General features: G+C 43.7%; 1 long non-coding RNA gene across 1 annotated transcript; it reads left to right on the top strand.

Annotated features, from left to right (window-relative positions):
• Positions 1-23: 23 nt before the first annotated feature.
• LOC106577999 (uncharacterized) lies at positions 24-17,306 on the top strand. The gene is made up of 3 exons (XR_001322254.2): positions 24-163; positions 16,231-16,326; positions 16,829-17,306. It is a non-coding gene; the product is annotated as an uncharacterized lncRNA (long non-coding RNA).
• Positions 17,307-22,627: the final 5,321 nt, after the last annotated feature.

The following is a 22,627-nucleotide window of genomic DNA, read 5'->3' as shown; positions in this document are numbered from 1 at the left end:
ACAAAACGCCCACGCATTCCAAGGTTCTGGTTACAGCTTTGAGGTAGATACGATGATGCGAAAAACAGTGCTATTGGGGATGTGCCAAAAGAACAAATATACACAACTCAAAGTAAAACAGAGAGAAATGGCAAAGGATGTTTTTGTGAAGGATGTCAAAGGGGTAAGCTACCGGGTAGGAAAGCGAGGCAGGGAATGGTGTTTGGATCCTGGAAAGCTTAGTGCAGAGGTGTTGTGTCGGAATGGTTTGAGATAAACGGATTAACTGAAGGCTACTAAACTTTTCGATCCTTGGAGACATAATGCTATTTTTGGGGGAACTTTTTGTTTTGTTAGATTTTATGTGATTGGGGTGTGACAAGTTGGGTATCCAATACATTTTTCTCTCTCAATTCACATATGTTTACATTGCCTAATCAAGGGAAATGGATAATAAACAAAGGTGAAATAAACTAACAGTAAACATTACACTAAAAAACTGTGTACAGTGTTGTAACAATATTCAAATAGTTGAATTACAAAACGGAAAACAAACAGATACATTTGGGTTGTATATACAGTGGCGTTTGTGCCTCACTGGTTGCCATTTTCTTGTAGCTTGACAACTCACACAATTCTTCCACTGCACTGTCGTGCACTACATACATACAAGTCTGAGAATTCCACAATTTCTAAAGGTGCTACACAGGATTTAATTTTACATTTTTACATTGCAATTTCAGAAAACGTCCATAATATACACTATATATACAAAGTATGTGGAAACCCCAATAAATGAGTTGATTCAGCTATTTCAGGCACACCCGTTGCTGACAGGTGTATAAAATTGAGTATACCGCCATGCAATCTCCATAGACAAACATTGTCAGTAGAATGGCCTAACTGAAGAGCTCAGTGACTTTCAACGTGCCACCGTCATAGGATGCCACCTTTCCAACAAGTCAGTTTGTCAAATTTCTGCCCTGCTACAACTGCCCCGGTCAACTGTAAGTGCTGTTATTGTGAAGTGGAAACGTCTAGGAGCAACATCGGCTCAGCCACGAGGTAGTAATCTCACAAAACGGGACCACTGAAAGCGTGTGGTGCGTAAAAATCATCTATCCTCGGTTGCAACACTCACTACCGACTTCCAAACTGCTTCTGGAAGCAACGTCAGCTTAAGAACTGTTCATCGGGAGCTTTGTTAAATGGGTTTCCATGGCCAAGCAGCTGCACACAAGCCTAAGATTACCATGTGCAATGCCAAGCGTCAGCTGGAGTGGTGTAAAGCTCACCACCATTGGACTCTGGATCAGTGGAAAAGCGTTCTCTAGAGTGATAAATCATGCTTCGCCATCTGGCAATCCAACGGACAAATCTGGGTTTGGCAGATACCAGGAGAACTCTACCTGCCCCAATACATAGTGCCAACTGTAAAGTTTGGTGAAGGAGGAATAATGATCTGGGGATGTTTGTCATGGTTCTAGCCAGGCCCCTTAGTTCCAGTGAAGGCAAATCTTAAAATGCTCATGATTTTGGAAGATGTTCGACGAGCAGGTGTCCACATACTTTTGGTCATGTAGCGTCTCTGCAGTAATAGTGGAATGATAGTGTTTCACAGTATTACTTACCCATTGTTGTGATTGGCTGTGATATTCACCTATTGATTCCTCCCACCGGAGTGACATGTGTTGTCAAAATGGGAAAGCTGTTTTGACTTTTTGGCTGTGTTATCTAGTGGAAATTGGGTCAAGCTGCCAATGTAGAAAGTGCTCTGTCATTACCTGGTTGCAAAGATTCTTCTTAATTTCAGTTTGTGTTGGGGGGAAAAGCACTGAATAGTATAGGTAATCATTTTACCATCTAAATCACTGTGAAATATTTTTCACCGAAAATATCATTTCACAGCTGTTTGAAGCTGGTGAAGCAAAAGTAAAGGGCTGAAGCGCGAGTCTCCGCCATGTCACAGGGACTTAGAATTATTTTTTTTTTTATCTAGACAAGTCAGTTAAAGTTAAGAACAAATTCTTATTTACAATGACGGCCTACACCGGCCAAACCCAAACGATGCTGGGCCAATTGTGCGCCGCTCTATGGGACTCCCAATCACGGCCAGTTGTGCTACAGCTTGGATTTGAACCAGGGTGTCTGTAGTGACGCCTGTAGCACAGAGATGCAGTGCCTTAGACCGCTGCGCCACTCTGAAAATGGGATGTGGGGGAGGAGAGATTTGTTTTGAATGTAGCCCAGTGTTGTTGCAATTCACCTAGCTTCCACATAGAGGAGGAATTCTGAGAAATTGTATGTGTAGTGTCTTTAAGTTGTTTGTGGTGACGAGGGGCGTTGAACAAAACAATGTCATCAGCGATTGGATCATCTCTAACCAATAAAAGTATGTAAGCCCAATGAGACATTCAAACCGCTGCTTTAAATCAAATCAAATCAAATTGTATTAGTCACATGCTCCGAATACAACAGGTGTAGACCTTACAGTGAAATGCTTACTTACAAGCCCCTAACCAACAGTGCAGTTTCAAAAAATATGATTAAGAATAAGAGATAAAAGTAACAAGTAATTAAAGAGCAGCAGTAAAAAAATAACAATTTATACAGGTGGGTGCCGGTACAGAGTCAATGTGCAGGGGCACCGGTTAGTTGAGGTAGTATGTACATGTAGGTAGAGTTAATTAAAGTGACTATGCATAGATGACAACAGAGAGTGGCAGTGGTGTGGAGGGGGGTGCGAATAGTCTGGGTAGCCATTTGACTAGACGTTCAGGAGTGTTATTGCTTAGGTGTAGAAGCTGTTTAGAAGCCGCTTGGACCTAGACTTGGTGCTCCGGTACCGCTTGCCGTGTGGGAGCAGAGAGAACAGTCTATGACTAGGGTGGCTGGAGTCTCTGACAATTTTTAGGGCCTTCCTCTGACACCGCCTGGTATAGAGTTCCTGGATGGCAGGAAGCTTGGCCCCAGTGATGTACTGGGCTGTTCTCACTACCCTCTGTTGCCATACCAGGCAGTGATGCAACCAGTCAGGATGCTCTCAATGGTGCATCTGTAGAACCTTTTGAGGACCCATGCCAAATCTTTTCAGTCTCCTGAGGGGGAATAGGTTTTGTCGTGTCCGCTTCATGACTGTCATGGTGTGCTTGGACCATGTTAGTTTGTTGATGTGGACACCAAGGAACTTGAAGCTCTCAACCTGCTCCATCGATGAGAATGGGGGCGTGCTCGGTCCTCTTTTTTCAGTAGTCCAAAATCATCTCTTTTGTCTTGATCACGTTGAGGGAGAGGTTGTTGTCCTGGCACCACATGGCCAGGTCTCTGACCTCCTCCCTATAGACTCTCTGGTTGTTGTCGGTGATCAGGCCTACCACTGTTGTGTCATTGGCAAATTTAATGATGGTGTTGGAGTCGTGCCTGGCCGTTCAGTCATGAGTGAACAGGGAGTACAGGAGGGGGCTGAACACGCACCCCTGAGGGGCCCCTGTGTTGAGGATCAACGTGGTGGATGTGTTGTTACTTACCCTTACCACGTGGGGGTGTCCCGTCAGGAAGTCCAGGATCCAGTTGCAGAGGGAGGTGTTTAGTCCCAGGGTCCTTAGCTTAGTGATGAGCTTTGGGGGCATTATGGTGTTGAACGCTGAGCTGTTGTCAATGAATAGCATTCTCACATAGGTGTTCCTTTTGTCCAGGTGGGAAAGGGCGGTGTGGAGTGCACTAGAGACTGCATCGTCTGTGGATCGGTTGGGGCGGTATGCAAATTGGAGTGGGTCTAGGGTTTCTGGGATGATGTTGTTGATATGAGCCATGACCAGCCTTTCAAAGCACTTCATGTCTACAGACGTGAGTGCTACGGGTCGGTAGTCATTTAGGCAGGTTACCTTAGTGTTCTTGGGCACAGGCACTATGGTGGTCTGCTTAAACATGTTGGTATTACAGACTCGGACAGGGATCGAGTCTGAGTCTGCTAGTTGGTAAGCGCATGCTCGGAGTACATGTCCTGGTAATCCGTCTGGCCCTGCAGCCTTGTGAATGTGGACCTGTCTAAAGGTCTTACTCACATCGGCTGTGGAGAGTGTGATCACACAGTCTTACGGTACAGCTGGTACTCTCATGCATGTTTCAGTGTTATTTGCCTCAAAGCGAGCATAGAAGTAGTTTAGCTCGTCGGGTAGGCTCGTGTCACTGGGCAGCTCTCGGCTGTGCTTCCCTTTGTAGTCTGTAATAGTTTGCAGGACCTGCCACATCCGACGAGCGTTAGAGCCGGTGTAGTATGACTCAATCTTTGTCCGGTATTGACGCCTTGCCTGTTTGATGGTTCATCGGAGGGCATAGCGGGATTTCTTATAAGCTTCCGGGTTAGAGTCCCGCTCTTTGAAAGCGGCAGTTCTAGCCTTTAGCTCAGTGCGGATGTTGCCTGTAATCCATGGCTTCTGGTTGGGGTATGTACGTACAGTCAATGTGAGGACGACGTCATCGATGCACTTATTGATGAAGCCAATGACAGATGTGGTTTACTCCTCAATGCCATTAGAGGAATCCCGGAACATATTCCAGTCTGTGCTAGAAAAACAGTCCTGTAGCTTTGCATCTGCTTCATCTGACCACTTTTTTATTGATCTAGTCACTGATGTTTCCACGTGTGGTCTGGCTCTGGCCCAACCTAACAGTTTATGGACAAATCAGATGGCCCCGAATGGGTTTGAATTCGGTGAAGGGTCAGGGAGGAACTCAGATCCAGACTCACTGCAGAGAAGAAACTAATGTCTGTGGCCGGAGCAAGGAGTCTGGGTAGCCAGGCAACTTTTCTTATGGTAGAAAGTCACATATCTTGCTGCTGTGATGGCACACTGTGATTTTTCACCCAACAGATATGGGAGTTTATCAAAATTGGATTTGTTTTTGAATTCTTTGTGGGTCTGTAATCTGAGGGAAATATGTGTCTCTTATAGTCATACATTTGGCAGGAGGTTAGGAAGTACAGCTCAGTTTCTACTAGAGGTCGAGCGATTAATCGGAATGGCCGATTAATTAGGGCCGATTTCAAGTTGTCATAACAATCGGTAATCGGAATTTTTGGACACCGATTTGCCGTTTTTTAATTATTTTTATAATTTTTATATATATATATTTAACTAGGCAAGTCAGTTAAGTACACATTCTTATTTTCAATGACGGGCTAGGAACGGCGGGTTAACTGCCTTGTTCAGGGGCAGAACGATAGACTTTTACCTTGTCAGCTCGAGGATTCAATCTTGCAACCTTACGGTTAACTAGTCCAACGCTCTAACCACCTGCTTTACATTGCACTCCACAAGGAGCCTGCCTGTTACGCGAATGCAGTAAGAAGCCAAGGTAAGTTGCTAGCTAGCATTAAACTTATCTTATAAAAAACAATCAATCAATCATAATCACTAGTTAACTACACATGGTTGATGATATTACTAGTTTATCTAGCCTGTCCTGCGTTGCATATAATCAATGCGGTGCGCATTTGCGAAAAAGGACTGTCATTGCTCCAACGTGTACCTAACCATAAAAATCAATGTCTTTCTTAAAATCAATACACAAGTATATATTTTTAAACCTGCATATTTAGTTAATATTGCCTGCTAACATGAATTTCTTTTAACTAGGGAAAATGTGTCACCTCTTGCAACAGAGTCAGGGTATATGCAGCAGTTTGGGCCGCCTGGCTCGTTGCGAACTGTGTGAAGACTATTTCTTCCTAACAAAGACAGCCAACTTCGCCAAATGGGAGATGATTTAACAAAAGCGCATTTGCAAAAAAAGCACAATCGTTGCACAACTGTACCTAACCATAAACATCAATGCCTTTCTTAAAATCAATACACAGAAGTATATATTTTTAAACCTGCATATTTAGCTAAAAGAAATCCAGGTTAGCAGGCAATATTAACCAGGTGAAATTCTGTCACTTCTCTTGCGTTCATTGCTCGCAGAGTCAGGGTATATGCAACAGTTTGGGCCGCCTGGCTCGTTGCGAATTAATTTGCCAGAATTGTACGTAATTATGACATAATATTGAAGGTTGTGCAATGTAACAGGAATATTTAGACTTAAGGATGCCACCCGTTAGATAAAATACGGAACAGTTCCGTATTTCACTGAAAGAAAAAACGTTTTGTTTACGAGATTATAGTTTCCGGATTCGACCATATTAATGACCTAAGGCTCGTATTTCTGCGTGTTTATTATATTATAATTAAGTCTATGATTTGATAGAGTAGTCTGACTGAGCGGTGGTAGGCAGCAGCAGGCTCGTAAGCATTCATTCAAACAGCACTTTCGTGCGTTTTGCCAGCAGCTCTTCGCTGTACTTCAAGCATTGCGCTGTTTATGACTTCAAGCCTATCAACTCCCAAGATTATGCTGGTGTAACTGATGTGAAATGGCTAGCTAGTTAGCGGGGTGCACGCTAATAGAGTTTCAAATGTCACTCGCTCTGAGACTTGGAGTAGTTGTTCCTCTTGCTCCTTATGGGTAACGCTGCTTCGAGGGTGGCTGTTGTCGATGTGTTCCTGGTTCGAGCCCAGGTAGGAGCGAGGAGAGGGACGGAAGCTATACTCTTACACTGACAATACTAAAGTGCCTATAAGAACATCCAATAGTCAAAGGTATATGAAATACAAATCATATAGAGAGAAATAGTCCTATAATTCCTATAATAACTACAACCTAAAACTTTTTACTTGGGAATATTGAAGACTCATGTTAAAAGGAACCACCAGCTTTCATATGTTCTCATGTTCTGAGCAAGGAAGTTAAACGTTAGCTTTCTTACATGGCACATATTGCACTTTTACTTTCTTCTCCAACACTTTGTTTTTGCATTATTTAAACCAAATTGAACATGTTTCATTATTTATTTGAGGCTAAATTGATTTTATTGATGTATTATATTAAGTTAAAATAAGTGTTCATTCAGTATTGTTGTAATTGTCAGTATTACAAATAAATAAAAAGAATCGGCCGATTAATCGGCATTGGCTTTTTTTTGGGGTCCTCCAATAATCGGTATCGGCGTAAAAAATCATAATCGTTCAACCTCTAGTTTCTACCTTATTTTGTGGGTGGTGTGCACATTGCCTGTCTTCTCTCGAGCCAGGTCTGCCTATGACGGCCTCTCAATAGCAAGTCTATGCTGAGTCTGCACATAGTCAAAGCTTTTTTTACATTTTGGGTCAGTCACAGTGGTCAGGTATTCTGCCACTGTGTACTCTGTTTAGGTCGAAATAGCATTCCAGTTTGTTCTGTTTTTTTGGTTAATTCTTGCCAATTTGTCAAGTAATTATCTTTTTGTTTTATCATGATTTGGTTGGGTCTAATTGTGTTGCGCTCTCTCTCGGTCTCTCACTCGCTCTCTCTCACACACACACACACACACACACACACACACACACACACACACACACACACACACACACACACACACACACACACACACACACAGATCCTCATTAAGTTACAGTGACACACCACAGACTCATTTCTGTTGGCATGATGCACCACAAACACCCTCCTCTCCCAGTCTCCCTCAAGTTACCTCCAACTCCAGTCAACAGCAGCATCTGATGAGACATCATTTCAGTTCTCCCAAAAAATTGAATGCAATAAAAAACATCTAACACACAGTCATTTACAGTTGTAAACTCACAAGGACCATTCAGCTGGTCTTATCAGCCTCAAGCAGCCACGATTCGGTTGAAAGGGCTTAGGGGTCGATTTGGATTGGGAAATAGACTGCCTTAGCCATCCTTCATTTTAACAGTGACATCCATGAGACATATTTATGCATTAGAATTTGCAGGCAGTTAACGTGATCGAACCTTGAAGCGTAGGACATACAGATAGTGGAAACCATGTGCAGCCTAAATCCTTCGAACCGTTCAACATCCCATCAAAATGAATACAGTGACCTTGACCATGTGTCAGAAGGTGGTTTTTAGAGGAGTGTCCCAACCCACACAGGTCACTATGACATAGACAGGTCAAATATCATTCACAGGAAATGGTTTGAAAGTCAACCGTGGAAACTCCCCATGGAAAACATGCCAGTTCAGTTTGGAGCGCAGTTTGCCAAGTCAGTGTATAAATCTTAATGTCAACAAATGAGTCGTGTTAGTTACAGTCAAGAAAATAATACATTATCATCAACTCAACAGTCCAATTTGACAAGGTACCATAGCTTACTTAACCACACAATGAAATACAGGAACAGCCGTTGGCTTTAGAGCAGGGAAATAAAAGGTGTTTTATTTATTTGGTTGATAAGGATATCGCAGACCAACTGTTGAACCAGGAACTAGGCCACTTGAAGTGCAGAATGGAACAATATAGGAATTGTTTTGGCACTGAGAAGCAAGCACTGTGCTTCAAATACATTTTTATTGGTCACATACACATGGTTAGCAGATGTTATTGCGAGTGTAGCAAAGTGCTTGTGCGTCTAGTTCCGACAGTGCAGCAATATCTAACGAGTAGTGTGTGTGTGTGTGTGTGCGTGCATCCGTGCTTGCCTTTAAAAATCATGTGCAGGACTTTAAAAAACATCAAACCGTTGATCAATTATTCAACTGGTAGCTTTTTGAGCAGTCCATCCATATGTCCATGTTGTTCATTTCCCCAACCTCCCCACTCCCACTTCATTATCTGAATGTGTGCCGATCAAATAACAGTCCTCACACAGTATTGATCCACCAGACATTGGTTCAAACAATATTAGAAATCGTACAAATCTTCCGCTGTGCTTGATCAAGCTTTACACAACTTGCAGACTTGTTTACGCTGCTGTGCGTTTTTGTTGCCGATCTTACTTTGATACCTGACGGTTTTTTACTTTTTCATTACCGTATATTTTTACTTTTTCCCTCACTCAACTTTTTTCCTCACTCAACTTTTTTCATTCATCCCCGGAGGTTTTATCTGGACATGGTTCGTCAGGACTTCAAACAGCCGAAGCTAAGTAACATTAACATGATGCCTTCTAATTGCAGTCGTTGTACTTATAATATACAGGAGAACGATCGCCTTACGGCAAGGATAGCTGTGCTGCAAGCCCAGCTTCAGACGCGATCGTTAGGCAAGGGTAATTTCAGTGTAGGAAAGGATGAAACAGCGTCTGTGCCACCAGTAAGTACAGATAGTAACGTTAGTATAAACCCCCTCGCACGGTCCCCGCGGCCGGACATCTTTCTCATGGCTTCTGGAGGGAAACGCTGTAGGAATGCTCAACCGGTGTCGCTTATTCAGCCGACAGAAACTTTCAACCGGTTCTCCCCATTAAGCGAGTCGGAGTCGGAGGCCGAGACTTCTCTGGTCTCTACTCCTCCCGTTGTGGGGTCTGAGACGCCCGACGGCTCCCACCATTAGCTCTGACAAATTGAAAACCCTAGTCATTGGCGACTCCATTACCCGCAGTATTAGACTTAAAACCAATCATCCAGCGATCATACACTGTTTACCAGGGGGCAGGGCTACCGACGTTAAGGCTAATCTAAAGACGGTGCTGGCTAAAGCTAAAACTGGCGAGTGTAGAGAGTATAGAGATATTGTTATCCACGTCGGCACCAACGATGTTAGGATGAAACAGTCAGAGGTCACCAAGCGCAACATAGCTTCAGCGTGTAAATCAGCTAGAAAGATGTGTCGGCATCGATTAATTGTCTCTGGCCCCCTCCCAGTTAGGGGGAGTGATGAGCTCTACAGCAGAGTCTCACAACTCAATCGCTGGTTGAAAACTGTTTTCTGCCCCTCCCAAAAGATAGAATTTGTAGATAATTGGCCCTCTTTCTGGGACTCACCCACAAACAGGACCAAGCCTGGCCTGTTGAGGAGTGACGGACTCCATCCTAGCTGGAGGGGTGCTCTCATCTTATCTACGAACATAGACAGGGCTCTAACTCCTCTAGCTCCACAATGAAATAGGGTGCAGGCCAGGCAGCAGGCTGTTAGCCAGCCTGCCAGCTTAGTGGAGTCTGCCACTAGCACAGTCAGTGTAGTCAGCTCAGCTTCCCCCATTGAGACCGTGTCTGTGCCTCGATCTAGGTTGGGCAAAATTAAAAATGGCGGTGTTCGCTTTAGCAATCTCACTAGTATAAAGACCTCCTCCATTCCTGCCATTATTGAAAGAGATTGTGATACCTCACATCTCAAAATTGGGTTACTTAATGTTAGATCCCTCACTTCCAAGGCAGTTATAGTCAATGAACTAATCACTGATAATAATCTTGATGTGATTGGCCTGACTGAAACATGGCTTAAGCCTGATGAATTTACTGTGTTAAATGAGGCCTCACCCCCAGGTTACATTAGTGACCATACCCCCGTGCATCCGGCAAAGGCGGAGGTGTTGCTAACATTTACGATAGCAAATTTCAATTTACAAAAAAAAAACAACAATGACGTTTTCGTCTTTTGAGCTTCTAGTCATGAAATCTATGCAGCCTACTCACTCACTTTTTATAGCTACTGTTTATAGGCCTCCTGGGCCATATGCAGTGTTCCTCACTGAGTTCCCTGAATTCCTATCGGATCTTGTAGTCATAGCAGATAATATTCTAATTTTTGGTGACTTTAACATTCACATGGAAAAGTCCACAGACCCACTCCAAAAGGCTTTCGGAGCCATCATCGACTCAGTGGGTTTTGTCCAACATGTCTCTGGACCTACTCACTGCCACAGTCATACTCTGGACCTAGTTTTGTCCCATGGAATAAATGTTGTGGATCTAAATGTTTTTCCTCATAATCCTGGACTATCGGACCACCATTTTATTACGTTTGCAATTGCAACAAATAATCTGCTCAGACCCCAACCAAGGAGCATTAAAAGTCGTGCTATAAATTCTCAGACAACCCAAAGATTCCTTGATGCCCTTCCAGACTGCCTCTGCCTACCCAAGGACGTCAGAGGACAAAAATCAGTTAACCACCTAACCGAGGAACTCAATTTAACCTTGCGCAATACCCTAGATGCAGTTGCACCCCTAAAAACTAAAAACATCTGTCATAAGAAACTAGCTCCCTGGTATACAGAAAATACACGAGCTCTGAAGCAAGCTTCCAGAAAATTGGAACGGAAATGGCGCCACACCAAACTGGAAGTCTTCCGACTAGCTTGGAAAGACAGTACCGTGCAGTATCGAAGAGCCCTTACTGCTGCTCGATCATCCTATTTTTCCAACTTAATTGAGGAAAATAAGAACAATCCGAAATTTCTTTTTGATACTGTCGCAAAGCTAACTAAAAAGCAGCCTTCGCAAATGGAGGATGGCTTTCACTTCAGCAGTAATAAATTTATGAACTTCTTTGAGGAAAAGATCATGATCATTAGAAAGCAAATTACAGACTCCTCTTTAAATCTGGGTATTCCTCCAAAGCTCCATTGTCCTGAGTCTGCACAACTCTGCCAGGACCTAGGATCAAGGGAGATACTAAAGTGTTTTAGTACTATATCTCTTGACGCAATGATGAAAATAATCATGGCCTCCAAACCCTCAAGCTGCATACTGGACCCTATTCCAACTAAACTACTGAAAGAGCTGCTTCCTGTGCTTGGCCCTCCTATGTTGAACATAATAAACGGCTCTCTATCCACCGGATGTGTACCAAGCTCACTAAAAGTGGCAGTAATAAAGCCTCTCTTGAAAAAGCCGAATCTTGATCCAGAAATTATAAAAAACTATCGGCCTATATCGAATCTTCCATTCCTCTCCAAAATTTTAGAAAAAGCTGTTGCACAGCAACTGACTGCCTTCCTGAAGACAAACAATGTATACGAAACGCTTCAGTCTGGTTTTAGACCCCATCATAGCACTGAGACTGCACTTGTGAAGGTGGTAAATGACCTTTTAATGACGTCAGACCGAGGCTCTGCATCTGTCCTCGTGCTCCTAGATCTTAGTGCCGCTTTTGATACCATCGATCACCACATTCTTTTGGAGAGATTGGAAACCCAAATTGGTCTACATGGACAAGTTCTGGCCTGGTTTAGATCTTATCTGTCGGAAAGATATCAGTTTGTCTCTGTGAATGGTTTGTCCTCTGACAAATCAATTGTAAATTTCGGTGTTCCTCAAGGTTCCGTTTTAGGACCACTATTGTTTTCACTATATATTTTACCTCTTGGGGATGTCATTCGAAAACATAATGTTAAATTTCACTGCTATGCGGACGACACACAGCTGTACATTTCAATGAAACATGGTGAAGCCCCAAAATTGCCCTCGCTAGAAGCCTGTGTTTCAGACATAAAGAAGTGGATGGCTGCAAACTTTCTACTTTTAAACTCGGACAAAACAGAGATGCTTGTTCTAGGTCCCAAGAAACAAAGAGATCTTCTGTTGAATCTGACAATTAATCTGGATGGTTGTACAGTCGTCTCAAATAAAACTGTGAAGGACCTCGGCGTTACTCTGGACCCTGATCTCTCTTTTGAAGAACATATCAAGACTGTTTCAAGGACAGCTTTTTTCCATCTACGTAACATTGCAAAAATCAGAAATTTTCTGTCCAAAAATGACGCAGAAAAATTAATCCATGCTTTTGTTACTTCTAGGCTGGACTACTGCAATGCTCTACTTTCCGGCTACCCGGATAAAGCACTAAATAAACTTCAGTTAGTGCTAAATACGGCTGCTAGAATCCTGACTAGAACCAAAAAATTTGATCATATTACTCCAGTGTTAGCCTCCCTACACTGGCTTCCTGTTAAGGCAAGGGCTGATTTCAAGGTTTTACTGCTAACCTACAAAGCATTACATGGGCTTGCTCCTACCTATCTTTCCGATTTGGTCCTGCCGTACATACCTACACGTACGCTACGGTCACAAGACGCAGGCCTCCTAATTGTCCCTAGAATTTCTAAGCAAACGGCTGGAGGTAGGGCTTTCTCCTATAGAGCTCCATTTTTATGGAATGGTCTGCCTACCAATGTGAGAGACGCAGACTCAGTCTCAACCTTTAAGTCTTTACTGAAGACTTATCTCTTCAGTAGGTCCTATGATTAAGTATAGTCTGGCCCAGGAGTGTGAAGGTGAACGGAAAGGCTGGAGCAACGAACCGCCCTTGCTGTCTCTGCCTTGCCGGTTCCCCCTCTTTCCACTGGGATTCTCTGCCTCTAACCCTTTTACAGAGGCTGAGTCACTGGCCTACTGGTGTTCTTCCATGCCGTCCATGGGAGGGGTGCGTCACTTGAGTGGGTTGAGTCACTGACGTGGTCTTCCTGTCTGGGTTGGCGCCCCCCCTTGGGTTGTGCCATGGCGGAGATCGTTGTGGGCTATACTCGGCCTTGTCTTAGGACGGTAAGTTGGTGGTTGGAGACATCCCTCTAGTGGTGTGGGGGCTGTGCTTTGGCAAAGTGGGTGGGGTTATATCCTGCCTGTTTGGCCCTGTCCGGGGTATCATCGGATGGGGCCACAGTGTCTTCTGATCCCTCCTGTCTCAGCCTCCAGTATTTATGCTGCAGTAGTTTATGTGTCGGGGGCTAGGGTCAGTCTGTTACATCTGGAGTATTTCTCTTGTCTTATCCGGTGTCCTGTGTGTATTTAAATATGCTCTCTCTAATTCTCTCTTTCTCTCTTTCTGTCTTTCTCTCGGAGGACCTGAGCCCTAGGACCATGCCTCAGGACTACCTGGTATGATGACTCCTTGCTGTCCCCAGTCCACCTGGCCGTGCTGCTGCTCCAGTTTCAACTGTTCTGCCTGCGGCTATGGAACCCTGACCTGTTCACCGGACGTGCTTGTTGCACCCTCGACAACTACTATGATTATTATTATTTGACCATGCTGGTCATTTATGAACATTTTAACATTTTAACATTTTGACCATGTTCTGTTTTAATATCCACCCTGCACAGCCAGAAGAGGACTGGCCACCCCTCATAGCCTGGTTCCTCTCTAGGTTTCTTCCTAGGTTTTTGGCCTTTCTAGGGAGTTTTTCCTAGGGAGTTTTTCCTAGCCACCGTGCTTCTTTCACATGCTTTGCTTGCTGTTTGGGGTTTTAGGCTGGGTTTCTGTACAGCACTTTGAGAATATCAGCTGATGTACGAAGGGCTATATAAAAATAAATTTGATTTGATTTGATTTGATTTACCTGGCACAATGGAACCAATGTAACATTCCCAAAAGTGAAAATCATCCACCCCGCCCGTCTGTCACTCCAGATTAATCCAACACTCAAGGCATTTTGAAATATTTTGAATACTATTTGAACCCAGGTCTGTCTGCTGGACAGGGCTGTAGTCAATTATAGTGTAGTGATGATGAGATTGGAGCTGTTGTTAGACTTCTGTCTAACAAAGAAGAGTCCTGTTTCAGTCTGACTGATGATCTATGTTTCCATCTAACCCAGCCTCATAACAACATGTCCTTCTTCTGCCAAATGAATAGTCAGAAATCTCATTCCAGCTGTTCACAATGTCCCTCCATCCCAGTCTTTCAGGGTCCTACATTCCAGCAGATATCCTCCCAATGTAAAACATGTTTACATTGCCAAAGCAAGTGCAGTAGATAAAAAGCTGAAGAGAAATATACAACAACAAATGTACAGTAAACATTACACTCACAAACTCTCTCTCTTGTTCCGTCCTTCAGATGATCACAGCAAACTCAAAGTCAGTGAATTCCGATTCCTTGTTCCACATGATGATCACCAGGACTTTGGGCCTAAGCGTGACAATCACCTTCATCATCATTGTGTTTGAATATTGCCTCTTCTCTTACTCTCAGAGCTTTGCTGCACTTGATCCCTGATCTTGTTGCAAGGTCCCAGTTTAATCCGTTTAACTGACTCCTAATTTTCCCGTCTTGGTCATTTCTCTCTCGCTCTCTCTCCTGGTGTTTTTGCCCTGATGGTTTCTTAGATCTTCAGAATATTGCCTCCTCTTCCTCAAATGATTATTGATGATGTTCTGGATGTGGTGTTTCAGACTGATTGCTTTGCTCCCCTCGTTCTCTGATGTCCCTGATCAGCTGCAGGCTCCTTTTAATCTGTTTATCTTAACCCCGCCACCACCTCTTGCCCACCTCCCTCGGCTCCATCCTACCCCGTCGCCATTTAACCTCTCCGTGCTGCACTCTGTTCCTGCTGTCCTTGTTACAGAGAAACAGGGTTAATGTATATATGTAGGATCTTAATTTGAGCCAGTTTGCTAAAGAAGGAAAATAATCCTGCAGCAACAGGAAATGTGAATTATTATGTGGATTAAAATGAATGGACATTTTTGTAGGGAGTTGATGTATTTTTTGTTAGGGCAAATCAAGTATGGAATTGCAAAGTGGAAATTACAAACTTTAGAGGCATTTTGTAAACTAAATACACTATACGTTTGCGTTTCCTGCTGTGCAGGAAAATTCTCAGCAACATAAGAGTGATCAAATTAAGATCCTGCATCTGTAGTTCCACAGAAAGGGAAAAACAACAGGAAACAACTCAATGGTAATGATCCAGGCCCACTCACCACTCTCAGCTTTCTCCCTCTCTCAACCCAAATGGCTCATATGATGTTCTGTTTGGGACCACAATACTGACAGAGACTTTAAATGCAGTATGGTTGGTGTATTAAGCTGAATGTCTTTGGGGTTTGAGGAAGTTCCTTCTCAGGAATTTAAAGTTATTTGTATTAAAATGAATTGAATGAAGTTGTTTTATTTAAGATGTGAGCCTTAAAGATGTGTTACGAGAAAAACAAGTTAGCATTACTTTGCAGAAATCGCTGATTACCTTCCTGACTTTCTCCTCATCTAAGATGTTTTTTAATGGACATCCACCTTCTACATTTTTTTTCTACATTTTTTAAAATAAATAGATCAAATATAATTTTACAGGAACATTTACAAACTCAGCAACTCCACAAAAGTATAAAAGAAAGGAGATGAGACACCGCAACAACAATAACAAAAAACAGTGATTACAGAACGGCAGTTTTTGCGGTTGCATTGCTGAGCTTTCTTACCAAGTGGCGCAGCGGTCTAAGGCACTGCATCTCAATGCAAGAGCTGTCACTACAGTCTCTGGTTCGAATCCAGGCGGAATCACATCCAGCTGTGATTGGGAGTCCCCATAGGGCAGCAAAAATTGGCCAAGCATCGTCCGGGTTTGGCCGGGGTAGACTGTCATTGTAAATAAGAATTTGTTCTTAATTAACTGACTTGCCTAGTTATATAAAGGTTAAATAAATAATAAGGTTGAAAAGTTATTGACCTTTGCTGTTAATTTGATTACAGCTCAAGCATCAACGTTGAAAGCTGTAGAGAACCAGATGAAAGCTGTAGAGAACGAGATAGACCAGCTGCAGAAAGACAAGATGACGAAAATGTGAAGTATGGTTTCCATTATTATAATTTCAAAATTAAAATGTGCTGAAAATGTTAAATAGTCTTATTTGTGAAGTTGTCTTCTCCTTGTGAACAGTAGGTACCAGTAAGCTACAAACATGTTTTGTTTCCTGTTCTTGTCTCTTATACCTACCAAGGTAGCTTTTTCAGTTTGACTTTAAGGTGAAACTCTTGGGCCACATGACACCACAATCATATTAGTCTAGAAAAAAGTCAATATAGACATTGGCAACGGATACAACACAAACACAGGTACTTTAATGTTTTGTGACATTTTCTCTCATTGTTATTTTTATAAAACATATGCTTTCCCTTATCCACATTTGTCTTTCCTCTCTCTCCCTCGCTCTCCTCTCTCCCTTGCTCTCTCTCTCTGTCCCTCCCTCTCTCTCTCCCTCGCTTTCCTCCCACTCTCCCCCTCCCCCTCGCGCTCTCTCTCTCTTTCTCTCTCGCTCTCTCTCTCTCTCTCTCTCTCTCTCTGTCACAGGGATCTTTACAGCTCCAGTTGAAGGACTGCTTCAAGAGAAAAACCATTCGAATGAATGTGATGAAGGATGGAGCAGCTATTGGATATGATCACAACTCCAGTGATGACATAGCGAGCAACGGGTTCATGGTGTCCATGGAGGTCAGATATCAGGTCTGGATGACCCTCATCAGTCACACTCACATTCTTGGTGAGGAACTATTGACCACATTCAATGGCTTTCTGCTCTTCCCCATGTGAGTAGAGAGCCGGTGTGAGAAGGCTATCCATTGCACCTTGCATATGTGTCTTTACAGCCAATGTAAGAAAAGTAATCTTTGCATTATACATGAATAGCTAACGAATAATGTCCGTGCTATATTGAATTTACATTACATGTGCAATATGTAATGACACATCTTTATTTTTGTTCTGATTGAAGATAATGTAAAGAAAGCATTTATTTGATCAAACAAATAAAATATATTCACAGCAAGAATGTTCTTAGCTTTGTAGCTGTGGTAACTGCATTATAGGGACACACACAGTCCATCTGAAACACTATTTCACTACACTGAAACATGGTATTAACATATTCTGTTTGACCCTAACCCTGGAGATTAAATAAGTATGTTGTTATTGTTGTGTGTGTGTCTGAGAGAGAGAGAATTAACAAAAAAACAGAGTAAACTAGAATGCTATTTGGCCCTAAACAGAGAGTACACAGTGGCAGAATACCTGACAACTGTGACACTGTGACAAGCTTTGACTATGTACAGACTCAGTGAGCATAGCCTTGCTATTGAGAGAGGCCACAGTAGGCAGAACTGGCTCTCAAGAAAAGACAGGCTATGTGCACACTGCCCACAAAATGACGTGGAAACTGAGCTGCACTTCCTAACCACCTGCTAAATGTATGACCATATTAGAGGCACATATTTCCCTCAGATTACACAGACCTACAAAGAATTCAAAAACAAATCTAATGTTTATAAACTCCCATATCTATTGGGTGAAATACCACAGTGTGCCATCACAGCAGCAAGATTTGTGACCTGTTGCCACAAGAAAAGGGCAACCAGTTAAGAACAAACACCATTATAAATACAACACATATTTATGTTTATTTATTTACCAGTGACTAGGTCAATAAAGAAGTGGTCAGATGACGCAGATGCTAAGCTACAGGACTGTTTTGCTAGCACAGACTGGAACATGTTCCGGGATTCTTCCGTTGGCAATGAGGAGTACACCACATCAGTCACTGGCTTCATCAAAGTGCATTGATGACGTCGTCCCCACAGTGACTGTATGTACATACCCCAACCAGAAGCCATGGATTACAGGCAACATCCGCACTGAGCTAATGGGTAGAGCTGCCACTTTCAAGGAGCGGGACTCTAACCCGGAAGCTTATAAGAAATCCCGCTATGCCCTCTGACGAACCATCAAACAGGCAAACTGTCAATACAGGACTAAGATTGAATCGTACTACACTGGCTCCGACGCTCGTCGGATGTGGCAGGGCTTGCAAACTATTACAGACTACAAAGGGAAGCACAGCCGCGAGCTGCCCAGTGACACGAGACTACCAGACGAGCTAAATTACTTCTATGCTCGCTTTGAGGCAAGCAACACTGAAGCATGCATGAGAGCATCAGCTGTTCTGGACGACTGTGTGATCACGCTCTCCGTAGACGACCTTTCAACAGGTCAACATTCACAAGTCCACAGGGCCAGATGGATTACCAGGACTAGTACTCTGAGCATGCGCTGACCAACTGGAAAGTGTCTTCACTGATGTTTTCAACCAGTCCCTGACTGAGTCTGTAATACCAACAAGTTTCAAGCAGACCACCATAGTCCCTGTGCCCAAGAACACTAAGGTAACCGGCCTAAATGACCACCGACCCATAGCACACACATCTGTAGCCATGAAGTGCTTTGAAAGGCTGGTCATGGCTGACATCAAACCATTATCCCAGAAACCCTAAACCCACTCTAATTTACATACCGCTCCAACAGATCCACAGATGATGCAATCTCTATTGCACTCCACACTGCCCCTTCCCACCTGGACAAAAGGAACACCCATGTGAGAATGCTATTCATTGACTACAGCTCAGCATTCAACACCATAGTGCCCTCAAAGCTCATCACTAAGCTAAGGACCCTGGGACTAAACACCTCCCTCTGCAACTGAATCCTGGACTTCCTGATGGGCCGCCCCCAGGTGTTAAGGGTAGATAACAACACATCTGCCACGCTGATCCTCAACACGGGGCCCCTCAGGGGTGTGTGCTCAGTCCCCTCCTGTACTCCCTGTTCACTCATGACTGCATCGCCAGGCATGACTCCAACGCCATCATTAAGTTTGCAGACGACACAACAGTGGTAGGCCTGATCACCGACAACGACGAAACAGCCTATAGGGAGGAGGTCAGAGACCTGGCCATGTGGTGCCAGGATAACAACCTCTCCCTTTACGTGATCAAGAGATGATTGTGGACTATAGGAAAAGAGGACCGAGTACGCCCCCATTGTCATCGATGGGGCTGTAGAGGAACAGGTTGAGAGCTTCAAGTTCCTTGGTGTCCACATCACTAACAAACTAACATGGTCCAAACACACCAAAACAGTCATGAAGTGGGCACGACAAAACCTATTCCCCCTCAGGAGACTGAAAAGATTTGGCATGGGTCCTCAGATCCTCAAAAAGTTCTACATTTGCACCATCGAGAGCATCCTGACTAGTTGCATCACTGCTTGGTATGGCAACTGCTCAGCCTCCGACTGCAATGCACTACAGAGGGTAGTGCGTACGGCCCAGTACATCACCGGAGCCAAGCTTCCTGCCATCCAGGACAACTATTCAAGGCGGTGTCAGAGGAAGGCCCTAAAAATGGTCGAAGACTACAGCCACCCTAGTCATTGACTGTTCTCTCTGCTACCGCACGGCAAGCGGTACCGGAGCGCCAAGTCTAGGTCCAAAAGGCTTCTTAATAGCTTCTACCCCCAAGTCATAAGCCTCCTGAACAGCTAATCAAATGTCTACCCAGACTATTTGCATTGTCCCCCCCTTCGCTCTTTTACGCTGCTGCTACTCTCTGTTTATTATCTATACATAGTCACTTTGACTCTACCTACATGTGCATATTAACTCAATTACCTTGACGAACCGGTGCCCCTGCACATTGACTCTGTACCGGTACCCCCTGTATATAGCCTCACTACTGTTATTTTACTGCTGCTCTTTAATAATTTTTACTTATCTATTTTTTACTTAACACATATTTTTCTTAAAACTGCATTGTTGGTTAAGGGCTTGTAAGTAAACATTTCACTGTAAGACATTTTACATTTACATTTACATTTTAGTCATTTAGCAGACGCTCTTATCCAGAGCGACTTACAGTAGTGAATGCATACATTTCATACAATTTCATACATTTTTTTGCTGGCCCCCCGTGGGAATCGAACCCACAACCCTGGCGTTGCAAACACCATGCTCTACCAACTGAGCTACAGGGAAGGCTACAGGGAAGGTAGACCAGGTAAGGTCTACACCTGCGCATTCGACAAATAACATTTGATTTGATTTAATTTGATTTGTGTTGTTGAGACAGCTGCATAACATTGGGAGGAGAGGAGGGGGTGGAGAGGAGGGTGGAGAGGAGAAGGGAAAGAGGGGGGAGTGTCTGGTGTGTTTGTTTTCTTGAGGAAGTGGCAGCTAGGGGGTGTGTCCCTGCTCCGCTGTGATTGGGAGTGACGTCACAACATCCTGCCTGACCTACTTAAAGCAGAGGCAGTCACTATGACATCAGGGCTGTCTTTCACTGCCCCTCTCTCCATCTGTCCCACTCTCTGTCTCTGTCTCTCTGTCTCTCTGTCTGTCTGTGCCCCTTCTCTCTTTTCCACTCTCTCTCTGATCCTTTCTCTCTTGCTCCCAGGAGCGGTGCGTGGGTAAAATCACTGGGGATGCCAGAAAAAAAAGCCATATTACAACCTATGTGTTGTGATAATTGCGTTGTTTGCTCAATAACCTGTTAGTTCATATGCCTTGACACCGTGATATAGAGTATAGGCCTAAAGGCAGAGACAATAAGAAGACACAGTTTAATAACAAAACCAGAGAGCAACATCTGTCTGGTGAAGTCCACAAAGAATATTGCATGTAACAAACAGTTACATGACCAAGCAAGTTAATGTTTCTGAGATTTTTGGACCACTTAACAGCTATTGATTTCGAACCACGGTCATTTTTAACGAAAAGTCGCAAAGAAAACAGGAGGTGCCTCCACTATTCCAGCACCATTTCAACTTCAACATCATCAAATCACCTATACTTACTCCAGTAACAACTAAAAGATGCAAAAAACAGTTTAGCCCAATCAATGTAAGCTAAATATGATGTGGCTGTCCATAGTTCTGACTGTGCGCGTGTGTGCATGTAGAAAAAACATCTGACTCTTCCAACTTGTAGAGAAACGCCAGTGCCATCCTCCTCTTTCATGTTGACAAAACGGTCTATCACTCTGTCATACAGTACACGCTTTTAGTTTTTGTTGTCCTCTGCTACCTGACTAAAATGCTTGCTCGCTAGCCTAACTTCCATTCATGGGCAACGTTAGCTAGTTAACATTAGCCTTCTACATCTAGCTACATATGGAACTTCCATCCTCTCAGGCCAGGGGCACAATGTATGAATTAATGGTTGGATCAGAATCGCCGTAATAATCATTGGCCGCTACGGAGAATGAAGTAAAATCACAAGTCCAAATCCCTATCTCCACCCCTTGGCTAATTTAGGAAAGGGACGATTTTAGCTGGCCAGCTAGCAACCAGAGGACAACACAATGACATGAAAAAATTCAAGTTGTTTCTGCCAATGACATACGCTCTCAATGCGATTTGATAGGAGTAACACCAAATCCAAACTTGCTTCACTTAACACTCATTTTTGGTGCGCCAGGACCATTCACAGTTGAGCTCACTCAGTTTAGCTCAACGCTGATTTGGCTATTATTTTATAATTTTTTTATCATGGGAGGCCAAATGCTCGCTGGCTTCACTTGCATTCAATGCTACGGGTGGCAACAATGTCATACTCTTTTGGACCAGACAGCATCAGATAGACGGCCTACACATACAGAGACAGAGGGGGAGCTGTTTCGCTCGTTTGGATGCTTTCTCCGGTGAGATATATTCAGCCTCTTGCGAAATTAAGGAAAATTAACAAACACAGAGAGACGAAAGATACATCTTTTTTTTTGGGGGGGAAGCTTGACTTCCCACGGCATGCATGAATACATGTCACTGCTTGCTCCCACCATCCCTCTGTCTCTGTCCCCCCCCTCTCGCTATCGCTTTCTTTTTCTCTCTCACTCCTCTGTCTCTCTCTCTCTGTTTCCACCCTTTGTTCATCTCTCCTCCCCCTCTCTGATGGCTCTGTATAGGTCTGTGTGTCTCTGTCCTGTATGTATGTATGTTGCAACATAACATCATGCCTGACCTACTTAAAGCAGAGGCAGTCACCATGTTCCTTTCACTGCCTCTCTCTCTCCTTCTTTCCCAATCTATCTCTCCCACTTTCACAATCTCTCTCTGTCCCTCCCTCTGTCTTTTCCTCTCCCTAGCTCTATTCTCTCTTTTTTTGTTAATCTCTCTTTTTTCACCCTCTGTCTCTGTTCCTATTGGGTGCTTTGCTCTCTCTACTGCCCCCACCCTCTCTCTCTACTGCCCCCACCCTCTCTCTCTACTGCCCCCACCGTCTCGCTCTCTACTGCCCCCACCCTCTCTCTCTACTGCCCCCACCCTCTC

Source organism: Salmo salar, chromosome ssa18 (genome assembly GCF_905237065.1).
Source record: "Salmo salar chromosome ssa18, Ssal_v3.1, whole genome shotgun sequence".
In the NCBI taxonomy this organism is placed as follows: domain Eukaryota; kingdom Metazoa; phylum Chordata; class Actinopteri; order Salmoniformes; family Salmonidae; genus Salmo; species Salmo salar.
This window is presented reverse-complemented; position numbering and strand designations above follow the sequence as displayed.